Source organism: Platalea leucorodia (genome assembly GCF_965183815.1).
Source record: "Platalea leucorodia genome assembly, chromosome: 9".
Classification (NCBI taxonomy): domain Eukaryota; kingdom Metazoa; phylum Chordata; class Aves; order Pelecaniformes; family Threskiornithidae; genus Platalea; species Platalea leucorodia.
The window spans coordinates 8982247-8997894 of record NC_138831.1 but is presented as its reverse complement, the minus strand read 5'-3'; the positions used below and the strand labels follow the sequence as shown (position 1 = coordinate 8997894).

Here is a 15648-nt window from a genome sequence, read left to right as displayed (position 1 = left end):
CCAGGTGATTGGCCTCGTGCTCAAAAGGCTCCGACTTACTCTGAGACAACCTTGATCTGTTGACTAAAAGTACATTCCTATTACTTAAATCAAGGACAGAATTGAGTGAAATGAATTGGCACTGTTCCTGCTCTTCCATTAGGCAGTGTTAAAATATGCAAAGCAGAACAACTCCCTCACTGTCTTAATTCAGTTTGGGGATTTTAGCTTCAAATTGGTGTCCATATCTCACTCCTGGTGTGAAGTGAGTTTAGCTTTTGTTTGAGATATGGTGCCTTTGATCTGGTTCTCGAGTATACCGCGTTCCTGCAGAGCTCATGAAGAGTCAAAGTGCTCCTCTGCCATCATCAGTGCTGGATCTAGCAAGTGTCTCTGTTAAATGCATAAGTAACCACTTCACCTCCTGGGCGGAGGGGTGGCTTGTGTCTCAGCAGTTATCAGACCTGTCAAATGTGTCGCATGCAGTTGGTGTGAAACCAACTTGTTTGATTCCTGCCTCCTGCCGCAGCCTCTCCCTGCTTGCGTGACCACATGTGAAGTCTGGATGCCTGATCTGGGGGCTGCTGGCTGCAGAGCAGGGCGGTAACTCCCTCTGAGCAGGGTCCCTTGTTTAAGGCACGATCCTCTGACATGAGAGGCCATCTGCCTGCCAGTTGAACTGAGCTTACCAGGCTGCTGCATAACCCAGTGTGTTATGCATTGGGATTTAAAAAACTCCAGAAATCTGATTTATGGGTGGAAACTTGCATACAATTTGCCATCTAGGATATCGTTTTAGGCCCCCCAAATCGGCTTTTCTTTCTCACGAAGTCTATAAATGATCAGAGTTTCACAAGCCCCTGTTGTTATTTTTGCTATTAATTTAGCCGTTGGCAAAGGACCAAATTGCTAGAGCTTTGGGTTTTTTTGTTCCTGAAATGAAATAAGCGGTTTGGAAAGGAGGAATAATGACTGGTGGAAGGCAGTAGATTTACAGCTCCTCTGAAATTTCAGAGTGGTGCAGAAGGAAGGGGAAGGTACAAAGCCAAATGATAAAAGGACGGTATTCTAAACAGACCTGCTTAGTATCGCTTTCCAGAAATCTGTATTGCTTTCCTCAGCTGCTACACATAAATAACTCCTGATACTGGGATTTGTAATGCTGCTGTCGTACCTCTGCAAGAAGGATCTCTTTGTTTAGCTTGTTTCAGAGAATGCCACTTTCCCCCCCCCCCCCCCCGTATTTCCTTTTAATTTTTATCAGAGGTAAAAATAATCTGAAAGATGTTTTAATCGATGCTTGCTTTAATCAGTATTGCTGATGAACTCATGTTGGAATGATTTGCTGAGGAAGTGAGGCTTTTTCCATCCTTGGGAGTCTTTAAATCAATTGGATGGCTTCCTAAAAGATGGTCCTTTGGTTCAACGCTAGGTTAATGGGCTTGATATGCAAATTGCTGGGTAAAGTTCTTTAGCCTTCTGTGATGTAAGGAGTCAGATTATACGGTCATACTGGTTTGTTCTGGCCTTCGAATCTGTGAAGTAATAATTGGGGAGGCTGCCAAACCAAACCCAGGGTGAAGACTCATAATGAAGACTGTGTACTGGGAAACTGGTTTATGTTTAAGTATATAGTGTTACAGTGTATTCTTACTGCTAAAGAAAAATAAATACATTTCCTTTTTTTTTTCTCCAGTGTTTAGAAATGTGTGAAGTGTGTTTACCTCACAAACCTCTGAAGTAGGTTTTGTATATTGCATGTGGTTAAGTATATCCAAAGGGCTCTGAATGTATTATAAAAGCAAGGGTTGTATGTTTGTCACTCAAAACAGCTTTTGAATGAGTTACTTCATCTCCTACTCTTCCTAAACTGCGGAAGAGACTTTCTCTCCTTTTGGTGCTGGGAGAAAGCAAGCTGCCATACTGCCAAACTCAGATTTTCCATAAAGTTTTTTTTAATGAGCTTGATCGCTTTGTATTCCCTGTTTTGGGGTTTCCTGTACCTGTCTCCATCACCCAGAACTTGCTTGACCCCACATGCGTGTGGACCGTGGGGTGGTTATATATATGTAAGCATGTGGGAATCTCTTGGAGAGAGAGTTCTCGAGGCTTTCTGCAAATCTTTGGATGTTTCAGGCTGCAGATGGATGCATAATATATATTTATTAAACGTGCTATGCCCTAACATACTGCCATGAAGTTTAGTTCAGTTTAATTATTCCTTGAAGAGTCAATTTTTTTGCCTTGTGCGTTGAAAATACTGCCAAAGTCGTTCATCTCAACAAGAGCAAACATAAGGGACTTGATAAGGCTTTTAATAGAACAGAAGGGAGAAATAGTCTATGTACGGGTTACCAAATAAAGACAGACATTAAATGCAAACATCTGTTAGCACAAACAAAAGCCAGGAAATTCAGCTGGGAGGGGGAGAGACTGAATCTGGATTCATTCCGAAATTACATCGGAGTAGCTGAGAGGAGAACCTTGCCTGAAATTCCCACAGCATTTGTAATTTAGCTACAGTTCCTAGACTCGGACATTTGGGAGTTGATGGCAGGATGTTTTCACTGACATGCTCTTGGCTGAGGATTTCCCTTCCCAATGTTCTGCTGCAACTCGAGTGTGTTAACTGTGTAGGCTCTTGAAGACTCTGTTACCTGATCTGGTGGGGAAGGGGAGGATGGAAGAAACCGTTTATTTGCAGCAGAACGGAGTCTGTTTATATCCAGCTTCCTCACTAACTTGCGTGGAGAGTCTCTTAGCCTTGCTAGCAGGCCAGGTAAGAGGAGGACCTGAGCTGTGATCAGCTCTGCATTGGGCTGTTACCATGGGCTTCCCACAAACCCCGGTGCAGGTGCAAGCTCATCCCGTAGTCTGGGGCCTGTCTGCCAGTGCTTCACTACCTGCACATGGGGAAACGCATCCTGGAGGGCTTTTGGGATGTTTGCATGGGATGACAGAGGTGGATCCTTATCCTCTGCCCTGGCTCCAAGGTGGCCAGCCTGGTTCAGTCAGCGTCCACTGCTGCAGGCACACCAGCACAGGCTGTTACATAGCTGTAGAGCTCAGTGGACAGCCTGCTAACCAGACCTCCGAAGCAAGCATGGTAGACAGAGCATGCTCTGTGCCACCTCCTTAGCTGGCTAGGAATTGAGGAAGTTAACAGATTAAACACTTAAAAATAACTTTTGTTTCTTTCACTGTAAGTCTTTTAAGCCCCTAACCATTTAGGAACAAAGGGGACAGTGACCCACGGCAGTGAGCTCCATGTTAGCAACAGTCAAAGCTGTTTGAGGTCCTTTGGCCCCATGATCTTGCTCTGAATAAGCGCAGATAACAAGGAAGTCAGAATAGGGATTTTTGGAGCAAAAGAGTGTGAAATAGGATTAGCTGATTCAGAGAGGATGCAGTGACACTGCAGCGTATTTACTGGGGAAAGCGAAATCAATAGGACTACTCTGCTGCCAAACTGAGCATAAAAGTCTCTTGAAGAAAATCAATCGTCTTTACAGGCTTGTTAATGTAAAGATCAATTCACATTAAACTGTAATTAAACAGGGAGGGCTAATAGGAGAAGGGTAGGCGATCTACTGTGCCACAGGCAAAATATATCATGTAAAATTTGAAAACTAAATACTTGAAGAATTGGAAACTGGGAGTGGCAGGGAACATGCTAGGTCTGATTGAAAGGACTGGTGAGCTCAGATGCCAATTGGGGCAGCATGGAAAGGAGGGTGCTCTATGGTATTCCATCGGGATGTTGGGGATAAGACAGGTCAAAGAGTGCAGCCGGTAATTTCTGCATCAGGAGTAAAGTTTCCATTTGAATTGCATGGTTTCCTGGAGAGCTTTCCCTCTGAAGTGTTGGGGATTTCACTGTAATTCTGGTTAAATTAGTCACATTGTTAGTAATGTGACTCTTGCTTCTTGTTGGACTTTGGCTTTAATTTTCATTGTATCTCATTAGGCCTTTGTACTGCATTAGAGTTGACTGGTCTTGGAGATCCCCAGCGTGACAGAATCGGGATCATACTATTGATCCTCCTCCTGAAGCTGTTGCCTTGTGCTTTCTTAGTGTGAAGGCTTGGGAAAGCAACTGTTATTTTAGTGCTCTTTGCGCTGCCTCAACTAATATTGTCAAATGCGGTTTGCAGAGCCTCTTTCTAAAGACCCATTGGTCCATTAGGTTCTTTGAGCGGCTGTTTTGCTTTCACCCAAGACAAATGTGTCTTGCTATGTTAGCTGAAATAATGCTAGCAGTCTCTGTACTCCGCTGATCCAAGTGTGATCTAGCAACTATGCCTTCATTTCTGCTGGCTTTTCCTAGGAGCTGAGGTGGTGATGTTGAGATGTGCGACTCCAGTTCATCTTTGCTTTTCAAGTTAAGGTGGTGAAGGCTCGGATGAGTATCAGGAGAACTGCAACTTCAGTTCCTGCCCATAGCAGCTGCTCTGGGTGACCCCTGGGAGAGGAAAGACCTCAAAACTGCTGCATCTGTGCTGTTTATAGGGCACAGCTCAAGCCTGAGCTGGTGTCTACATGAGGTGTGAGCTCACTTCATGTTCTTGACTAGGCCAGAATATAAACCTCTGCGTAGGCGGTGTTGATAGTTGGGAAGTTTGGGCTTAAACGAAGAACGGAGGTTTGAGCTAACACGATAGTATAGATGTAGCCTTGGAGGCCATTTGTGGCCTGGGATCCTGCTGTGCTAATTGCTGTACAAACAAAACAACTGCCTTGACCCCCAAGAGACTTAGTCTGCAAGTCATCTTTGCTGGAGTTAAAACAGGATGATCTAACAATTAGAAATAAGGAGAATACTCTGTTAATTCCATCTGGGTCACAGCAAGCGGTTTTGTACTCATAAGCACAAAATCCAGATGACTCAGACGTAGCCGTGTGCGGGGTCCAGTTGAAGTCAGCAGGCTCTGCTGGTGTGCAGGACGTGTCTTGGGCAGCTCAGAAAACCGTGCTGCCTGCCATGCTGCGTAATTACTTGCACAAAGAAAACTTTCTCTGGTACGTAAGGCAAAGAGGTACATGCAGGCGTCAATCCATCAGTGGGAGCAGATTAACCCCCAGCCCCTGCTTGCATCAGTTCTTATGTGGTGTAATGTCTACAGGGCCCAATTCTCCAGTGTTTACTCAGGCAATTCCCCTCAGAGGCTGGGGAGAGGGTTGCTTTCTGAGGATTTGGTCTATGCTACAGGCTACACTACTTGGCTTCTATTTTTGAATGTGAATATATTGATGTGGAAAGGTGAATAGAAAGAATGTTGGCAGTCAGGCTGTTCAGTATGCAAGCAGCGTACAGGCACAAGATATTCTGAAACCCACCTCTCCTGTTTGTTTGCTCAGAGTTCATAGTAAGGCTCTGGTGTGTAAAGTCTGCTAGTTTTTCAGGCCAAAGACTGCAAGAGCCTTTCCTAGTGGAGGAAATTCTCATTAATCATGTGCTCCCAAGCACCAGAAGAGACGCTGTTTTGACTTCTCTTTTGGGCTGTTGGAACTGTTCTAATCATTTGCGTGTCCTCTTTGAGCTTTCAGATATAATGTGAGTGCATGGAAATGGCAAAGGATCTGAGGCTGTTCTGGGGAAATGAGTAATCATTTATTCTAGAAAAGCAGCAGCAGTGAAGCACATAGTCCTCAGTCTCAACAAAAGAGCATCAGAAAGCAATTTGGGCACATATAGAGGAGTGTAAAAATTGGCCAGAGGAAAAAGATAGTGAAAGTTGGTGGCAGCTCATGGAATACCAGTTACCCCTTGAGGATACTTTATTATGTATTTACTAGTGAGGATGACAGTTTGGTGCAGCTGTGGCAGCTTCTTCTGTGAGTAGAGAATTGCGTTGAGCTGGGCTAGGTCTGCTCTGACATCTGTGTGCAGCTTAGCAGGCCACGCTAGGTGGGGAAGGGGAGGACACAAGTGATCTTGTGGGGTGGAGCACAAGATTAGGAGTTGGAATACTGGAACAGTACCTTTTTTGTGTGTGTCGCACATTCATTACACCCCAAGACCAAGTAAATCCCTGTTTAGGTAGTCCTGCCTCCTTGGAGCTGAAAAGCAGGTATTGCCCCAGGGCAGATGTAACTCACGAATGTAAAGCATCTTCTGGTGCGTTGTCCGAGGGCGGGTGCATGTCATGTACAATGCACAAGATGGTTTCCAAGTTCTGTCCCTCTGCAGATCAAGCCTAGATTAGTTGTTAGGGTCACCTGTGACCACGATCTTTTGTTAAGGTCAATATGAAAAATAGCCTCATATTTGAACCTCAGAATAGCCCAATCTTGCTACTATTAATATCTGTGGTAGATTGACTGTCTCATTTAATGGCATATGGCAAATAAAGCACATGTCTACAAAAGCAATTCCTTTTGTTAGTCTTCACAGACTGAGCAGATTTCAGACATAACTAACTTGCTGAGTTGAAAGTTTCTTAGCCATATTGGAGTTTCCTGCCTAAAAACTGCTAGTAATGGCATTTTAGTTTGCTGAGGGGTGAGTAAAAGCAGAGTTGCAGCTGCAATAAAAGTAAGTTAAATTTTTTCTGGGTAGAATTCTTTACCCATTTTTCTCTCTGAAAGCTTGGTGGATTCAGTTTTGTAACAAAATTGTAGGAAACCAGGAAACTATCAATATGTGTTATTGTTTCTGTGCTTTCCTCCCTGAGATTGCCTAGCTAGTCCTCATTGTCAGTCATAAGTTTACCCTGGTTGTTAGACAAGTGGTGCTTGCTCAGAGCATCAAATAGATGCCTAGCAAGGAGTAAGAACAGGGGTGGGGGTAGAATTGTGATTTTTATTTTTTTAAAGTGTAGCACTATAAAGCACTTCCAAAATCTCTCCATTTTGTTTACCTTCAAGCGTCCTGGAAGGCTTGAGAACAGGCAGTGTCTTTTAGTTCCTCTGCATATAACAAGGCTAAAACTGTTTCAGGAGAGGTGTTAAAAAATTAATCCTGCCCATGTGGTTCAAAGCCCAGTGAGTAAAACATCAGTTTTGCCATTTACCTTCTGCTCCGTATGATGCTTAGCACTTCCATCATTGCTTCCACTGGCACTATTAGGAATAGTGTGTAATTCAGGATAAAGAAACACTAGTGTAAACAGTGTTCACTAAAATGTGATCATGCTATGTTTAGGTTGGAAAAGATTAGCAAAAAAAAAAAAAAATCTCTAGAAAGCTCATTTTTAACTGAATAAAAGCTGGCTATGCATTGGATTTTCTGTTATTTTTAACCTGCATTAAATTCCCCGATTAATTGCAGAGATGAACAATAGAGATCATGTCAAAAGTTATGATCTTACTTTGTCAAAAACAGCCCTGATGGAGGTATGTGGGGTGGAAAATCTGATTGCTGGTTAAGGTAGATGGGAAAGTGATCAGTCATACCTTTAGATGAAGCGATCACTTACGAGGCCACCGTCCCTTCCAAGTGTGTACACAACACTTTCGTGTTAACAGGAATTCCATGTGAATATTGATTAGGAATAAGTGGTTGGGTGAGTGCATGTTCTGCCTGTCAAACCATTTAATGTTCAATTGCACATCAGGGAAGATAGCAAAGGCAGCTGGAAAATGAAACAGGAGTGCAGGGGCGTACGAGTGAAGAGACAACTGTTTTAGTGGTCAGATCTGAGCAGAGAAAAATAAGTTGGGGAGAGGGGAAGAATTAACAGTTGATAGCAAAAGAAAGAATCTATAAATGGCTCACTGTTTTTGGACTTAACATATCTTCTCCTGTCCAGTCCATATACTGCAGATCACACGCTGCGTGGCAGCAGTTGCTGAAAGGAGGGGTGATTAGCATAAACAACCAGGGAAATGGATTGGACTTTATGTAATTTTTCAGGTGCCCTGGAAAAGGGACCAGCTTTTGGTGGTCTTATTGAAGACATTTATTTTCCTCCAGATTATGTTCTTGAGACAGCTGTTGTCTTTTTCAAAATAAGAGGAACTGAAGTAGTAAATGGTCTTATTAAAGAAGCTTGGAGATCTTACTGGGTAAGTGGTGGTAAATGCTTGCCACCAATTTTACAAGACCTGCTCTAGGGAAGCTTGAACAGATAGTGTTTTACACCAGCCTGGCTTAGCACAATAGCAGTTCTACTTCAGAGCTCAAATTTTCTTTTCCCGGGATCTTTTGACACCTTATTCTGCAGTTTCCTGAAGCCATCCTTCCTACTTGACATGCTTTATTAATAACAGGGTGCCTAGACTTGTTAAGAGCGGCTATTTTCTTTGCTAACTTGACCATTGGTTTTCCACATAGGAGCTATTCCTTCTTGCAGACTGAATGGTCTTGGCCAAGCAGAGCTGACAGTGAAGCCTGCCCAGAGGCTATCCCTGTTCTGGCGACCTTGCTGACAAGACAGATAAGCCCTTTCAACAGAGCACAAGCGTGTGTCATGTTGGAACAGACTAACCAGCCAGCCTATCTACATCTCTAAAGCGTTAACAGGAGTTTGACAGGCCAGTCAAAAACGTGTTTCTTCAACTGCTGCCTTCTTCAAGGGGCAAGTCTCTTAGCAACTTTGCTGCAAGTTCCATGAGACTGAGAGAGTTTGATCTGGAGAGTAGACATGTTCAAGTGTGTTGTCCTTTATCTACCTTCCTTAGTATCAGGGTCACAGAGCTCTTGTGTAGTTAAATCCACCTGTTTTCATTGTGCTCCTGTCAAAGGTGGGAAAAGCCCCTGTGTCACATCATGGATTTCAGGCACAACCAGTGCATGCTATCGCGAAGTCTGCTTGTAATTACAGTTTGGATTAATGTCCCAGCATCATGGGCAGAGTCATTACATTTGGTTTGCACTTAAATTGCTTCTCTGCTTGTGTATTTTCCCCTCCTCACTCCTGCGGAGAGACAAAAGCAAAACAAAGCCACCCACAAAACACATGCACTCACTAGGCTGTGGTGGATCTTCTTTACTTTGATCATTTATTACACAAAGAGAAACTAAAATCAGCATCAGGATTTAAGGATAAAAGTGCCTACATGCCCTGTGATCCTGGACCCTATTGGCTTTCAAATGAAAATGCTGCCCTTGTTGATTAGAAGCACAAAACTTGCCTGTGATGAAAATGAAAAGAGGCTGCTGTCTCTGCTTGGGAGTGGGAGAGGGTAGCTGCTCCAGCCTGTGCTCTGGGCTAGTTAAATTGACATCTGGGCTGGATCTGATTCTCAGTGTCTGTTCCTCCTCGTCACAAACCTGACTCATCTTTGAGGCCAGTGATAAGGATGTGGGGGGGCTAGGCAGCAGCCCCGACATGCAGTGGCTCCTTGTGCTGGGTGCTGTGCAAGTGTGGGGCTGTGGAGAGCAGGAACTCATCAGAGCAGCAGACCAGTGGGGGTGAAGCTGGGCTCTTTTCTTGGCTTCAAGGACTGGCTTATGTATTTCATTTGTGATAGAAAATTGAGTTTGGCATGTATCACCAGCAGAAGAAAGCCCTCAAGGTAAAAGTGGAAGAGGAAAAGCCAATGGCAGAGCAAGAGAATAGCAGACCAAAGGCATAAGATGTAGAACATAGAAACACTGACCTGACTGTCATCTGCCAGCAACTGAATGAACCCTTTCAAATACTGATGCAGCCCTTCCTTCAAAGAGGCTCTGCTCAGCCCCACGACCCCATTCAGACAGCTGGTGCAGAGCCATGTGGTTTCTTGCATTCTTGTATGAAAACTGTCATTTACCTTACATGACTCTCCTCCTTGTATTCCCGTAGGATAATTCTCCTCCTCTGTAGCAGAGCTCAGCACTCAGCAGGGCTGAGCGGTTTCAAAACCAGCATTGATTATTACAGAATCACAGAATAGTTTAGGTTGGAAGGGACCTTTAAAGGCCATTGAGTCCAACCCCCCTGCAGTGAGCAGGGACATCTTCAACTAGATCAGGTTGCTCAGAGCCCTGTCCAACCTGACGTTGAATGGTTCCAGGGATGGGGCATCTACCACCTCTCTGGGCAACCTCTTCCAGTGTTTCACCACCCTCATTGTAAAAAATTTCTTCATTATATCTAGTGTGAATCTACCCTCTATCAGTTTAAAACCATTACCCCTTGTCCTGTCACTACAGGCCCTGCTAAAAAGTCTGTCCCCATCTTTCGTATAGGCCCCCTTCAAGTACTGGAAGGCCACAATTACGCTTGGTGGCTTAGAGGTGCTCTGCCTCCCTTGTGCCAGGGAACTGGCCAAACTGCATTACAAGCTGGGCAGCCCCTGCTCAAGATCCCTGGCCCCAACCCGAGCAGGTGCACCGTCCCATGGAGGGATGCACACAGTGACTCTGAAGGTAATTGCTGAGATGTTTTCTGGTAGAGCTGCACACAGGGAGGCAAGGTTATGCTCTGGTATTGAGTTCAGGAAAGCTCCTTACAGAGAGGCTGTGACAGAGAATGAAAGATGCTTTGCACATCCTTTTTAGTGGATCTGTGTTCTTTGTGAATGCATCATTTAGAAAGCCTCTGTGGAGTACAATCTTCATGAAACATCCACCGTAAACAGAAGAGAGCAGAAACTCTGGTCATCTTGGAACCACCCTGTTCCTGATGGGGGGACTGTGCCCATAACAGAGACTGTCTTGTCTTCAGAAATTTTAATTTGCTTTGATGTCATAACAAGTTGTGCAATCTGCTGAAGAGATAAGACAGCCTCTCTTTTAAAGATGACTAACTTCTAATCCTGCCTGTTTCACACATTTTACTTTGCTAATGGGATCGAATGCCGAAGGCTTAGGAAGTTGTGTGTTGCAAAAAATATCCAAAATCGCATGGTGGCAAGTCAGAAAACTTTGAGAGTAAATGCAGATCAAAGTGAGGGAGAGGGCTTTTAAAAACTACATCACTTACCTCCATGGATCTAACACACAGCATAAAGTCATCTAACAAGTCAGAAAGTTTACATAAACAGTGCTAGTGCAGAATATCCTAAGATAGTACATATCTCACTGGATGTGGCAATTTTTGGTCATGTTAGAAGAAAGACTTTCTTCCATGCAGGTCATACTGAACCCAACAAAAGCCCTTAACAAATGTTCATCAAATCCAGGCCCTTGGTTATGTCCAGCTGCTCTGAAAGCCAGCTTCTAAAGAGTGTGCTTGATCCCTGCCTAACTCTTATCCATGTGGCTGCCTCATGAAAAAGCTGGAGGATAACATCTACCCATGTTCAGATACCCAGGGCCCAGGGATGCTCTGAGGCCAGGTCTGGGCTGCACCACGGTCAATGGTTGCAGTCCATGAATGCGAGAGGCAGATGAGTTTTTGGTCCTGCGGGTGGCCACAGAGTAGCCCTTAATAGACAGTGAAAACGTAGCCCTTGAGTCACGCTGGTCTCATGTGAATAGTCCTGTTGACTGCAGTGGAACTATTTGTGTGAGTAATAGTTTGCTTGTGGGAATGAAGAGTTCATAACCCAGCCCTTTGCAGTGTCACAGACTTGACTTGCAGGTGGCTGATGCTCCCAGGTCCAAAGGGATGAATGAGCAAATCCTATCTCCCAGACTGCTTTCTGATTCTGAATGTCCATGACCTGGAACAGAAATGCAGTTACTTCACCATGAAAGGCTGCATTTCTTTTTCTACCCTTAAAAAAAAAAAAGGAAAAAATAAAATAATTTTTTCTTGAACCCCCTGTCTGTCCTAGGCTGCGTACAGCTATGGGTAGTTTGCTTCATGCTTGTCCGTCCTAACCCACCAACACAAGGCAAGAACATAACCTGATGAATGAAACCCCGCTGAGATCTATCAGTTTTGAAGCTGATGTACAGCAGATGGGGAAATATCTTTATACTTTTTGCCATAGTTTGATATAGTTGGACTAGCTCCGTCTGTTCTTGCTTCGCACTTATGTATGACAGTTTTAAATGAAAACAGCGTAAAACGGTCACAGATTTTGTTTGCTGCATCTTAGAAAGGCTTTCTTCTGACAGAGTGCTAGGGAGAGGGAAGACATTCACATACAGACTCGGGCAGAGCATGTAAACCTTTCAGGCAAAGGTAGGATGCCTATAAAAATTACACAAGGGTGGTTTTTTCTGGGGGCTTTTTGTTGGATTTATTGGTGTGGTGTTACGTGGGTGGGGTTTTGGTGGGTGATTTGTTGTTTTTGGTTTTGTGTTTTTGGGTGAGTGGGTTTTTTGGGTTTTTGGGTTTCTTTTTTTTGTTTTTTGTGACTGACCCTAAAATGCGGTGGCTGCTTGGCCTGCCACTGCTCTGCTCTTGTGCGTGCAGCCAGCACCTGAACAAACAGAGCTGTATCTGCGGCAGCCTGGGAATCCGCCAGGATTCCTCAGGGAAGGAGTGACTCAGAGCATCTGAGAAAAGTGGGGGCTGCTTCCATGCATCCTTGTTTCCTGCCCGGACAATAACCCATGCGGCCTTACTTTGAAAGGACAGCGGGGCTGTTCCCATAAACAAATACAGCGCATGTTGTGTTGGCTAAAAATGTATGTTCTTGTAACAGTACAAAATCTTGAGCCTCGTGGATTGTCCTGGCGAGGCTGACATGATAGTGCAAAGTGTCAGCTGGGAAGCATGAGGGCTTACGCCCTTTGGGCAGTTCAGTCTTTCAGGGAAGGTCTCATGCATAGGGATGGCGTGCCACAGATTTCCAGCACGTCACCTGCATGTTCGCTTCATCTGCTGCTGCAGAGATAGCTTCAGTGCTCCAAAGCACATCTTTCACAAGTTCCAGTACAGCAGAGGAATCTTTCTGGAATAAAAGTGTTTAGAAGTAAAAAAATTTTTAAAAGTTAACGTGTTAAAATCATGCAAGAAGTTGTGCACTGATAAAATGTGCAAACTTTGAATCAAAGCTGATGTCCAGGTCACAATGATAGTCTCCTCTTTCCTTCTCTCTGTACCTTAATACTAAGCGCTTGGGACAGGTCTTCGGTTGTTGGCTGTAATGTGACCAGAACAGAAACATTTATGTTGCTGCTGTTGTAAACACAAACACATCTTCCACATTATAGTTCCCCTTCATCCTTGTCAGGAAAATTGCTCAGGTATTGCATTCCACTCTGAAACTATGTTGGTTTTTTGTTTTGGGTTTTTTTTTTTTAAATTTATTTTTTTGTGTGTAGTGAGTGATGGGCTAAAATCAGATGGCTGATCATCTAATGTGAGAGTGTAAGAACCTACGTCTTGAATCTTCTCTAGTGTTTCTAGAAGGATCAGTACTAAGTCTCCATCTTCTCTGAATTGAGAAGGTGGAGGAGAAGGAGGGCAGGTAGTTCCAGGCATCGGTTAGTCACAGCGTATGCGATCCGTCTCCTGTTACGGAGCCTTTGATCTCGCTCCCTTTGCACAGCAGTCTCCGACACCGAGCTTTGCCTGTCCTTCAGTAGCAAACCCCATAACTCTTTCTGGCTCTAGTGTTTGGTTTCTTCAGTGCTTTCCCAGTATGGAAATACTAACCAAACCCTGAACTTTTTAATCTCTCTCTTTCTAGTCTTGTGATCTCCCTCATATGCTAATTTTAAAAATGTGCTCGCATATTAATAGAACCCTACCCGAGGTGCGGAGCCTCTCTTTTGAAGCTTGATTTTATTTTTGATGCCTATAACAGGTGTTGGTTTAATAGGTTTGCTGTATTATGGCTTGCCTTTTTTTTTATTTTTTTTTTTTTTTGGTGGGCCCAGCCAGCTCTGTAAGCTGACCCGACATGAAGGCCAAGCATGTGACTTCTCCCTGCCTTTAGCCTCACTTCCCACCAAACATTTGCGCTGCAGTCTCCCAGCAGCCAAGGCAGCCTTAATTCAAGCTTTGTCTAAACCAGGTTTTGTGCTGATTGTATTTAAATCAGTCCAGCCGAAGCCCCTTGTACGCTCCCGTCTGAGGGTCTGCTTGCTTTGATTTTCCGCTGTCAGCTTTCTAATGGGCCGCTGCTGAGGGGAAGCGAACGTGGCTCGAACAACAAAGGAGTGTGTTTGCGCTGCTCTCTCCATCGATTTCACACAAGTAGTTTGAAGCCATGGTCTAAATTAAACTGATTAGTGTTCTCCAAAGGACAGGTTTGCTGCAAAGAGGAATCCTATTAGGTCTAGTGGAAAAAGTTTCACAGCCTGTTTATCAAATAAATATTCACAAAGACGCTTCGAGCGAGGAAGCCCACCAGGATTAAAGTGTAACTTTACCTCTAAAATACAAGCCGAGATTCCTGGAAATGCTGCAAGCTTTTGACTTTGTACCACCTGTTGTTTTCCTGCCACCCTGTTCCAGCTCCCTCCTGACTTAGAGCAAACCCAAACACGCTTTGGCTTCGCTGGAACATTGTGCTTGTTTTTCTGTCTTGCAGCAGCCTGGAGGAACGCGGAGCGTGTGTTCGCTTCCTGATGTGGTCCTCATGGGCTTGGTTCAGCAAAGAGTTGTCTGAGGTTAATCCAAATCTCCTGTAATCCTGAGGGGTCTATTGAAGAGCGGTGCAAAGTGCAAGGGCTGAGGGGACGTGGTACCTCGGGGTGTTGACCGGGGGTGCAGGCGGGTTAAGCGGTGGTGGCTGGAGGGTAGCTTCCCTCAGCTCTCCCCTCTCTGTTTGCAGCTGTAGCTGGTGCTGACCTGAGGGCGAAGCAGATCCTGAACAAGTGCCGTATGCATACAGCTCTCGGCGTGAAAGTAATCCATTGCTGACTGAGTTACCTTAGTTTGGCACTAAGGTGTTACAGTTCAAGATCTGCGTTAGCTGTAAATGGGGTGTCCCCAGGAATGAGGTTGGGTATAAGCTGGGAAGTTCAACTGTTTTAGCCAGATCCTCCCATGTTTGTGAGCAAACCCAGATGGACTTGGATGGGCTCCTTAGTTCCTATGATTTCTTTTTCACTTGGGCTGTTTTCACTCCAAATTCGTAGTCCTTGGTGAAGGCAGTCCTGCATCATCGTAGTCCGGTAGTACGTTCCCATACGCATTGGCAAACCAGAGGTAGAGAGGGGTTAAGAAACTTGCCCAAAGCAAATGAGTCAGTGCCAGAGCTGGGAATAGAAACTAAGAGACTTGGCTCCTGCTGCAGGCTCTCATTGCTCAATCTCACATTGAAGCCCTGTCATCATATACTCTTGAGGTAACACTGGCTGAAGGGAGGCAGGGAAAGCTGTTTCCAGGCTGTGATACCTAAGGAGCAGGGAGAGGAAGAGACAACTGGAGGCAAGTTGGTTGTGTAATCACTGATAATTTGTGATTTAAAGCCTGGTTTCGGCAATTGGTACTAAAATCTGATCTGTCACCTTTGAAGCCAACGAAGTGTAAACTAAGGAGCTAGTTGGGAAAAATCCAGCCCTTTTCCAGTCACTGCTAAAGGGGAGAGGCAAAGCCATAACGTCATTGGTCTTTGTTTTCTGTAAAACACCCTTGCGATGAGATTGGGAACAAAGGCTGAAAGGATCCAAGTAATAATAGGAAGGGTTAAACCACATTTCAGCTCTTACCAAAAGAATGAAAAATAAAATGTAATCAAGCTAGTAAAAGGTTTGGACTATGTTGCATTCATATCACATGCTGTGTATAGGAAAAGTCAGCCGGGTTGGTTTTGTTTGAAGTGCAGTGCTTTGAGAGGGTGCAGTGCTTTGTAGCAAACTGTCTGACATTCCCCAGCTGGGACTGGCCGGGGATAGTGTTTGGAGCTGAGAGCTACATTTGGAGTCAGCCCATGTTTGAAGGAGACAGAGAGAGA

General features: G+C 44.5%; 1 protein-coding gene across 2 annotated transcripts in view; it reads left to right on the top strand.

Annotated features, from left to right (window-relative positions):
* The window catches only part of LRIG1 (leucine rich repeats and immunoglobulin like domains 1), a gene marked incomplete at its 5' end in the record, with an annotated part of 95601 nt that overhangs the window by 43230 nt on the left and 36723 nt on the right, over window positions 1–15648 (top strand). The window lies entirely within an intron of this gene.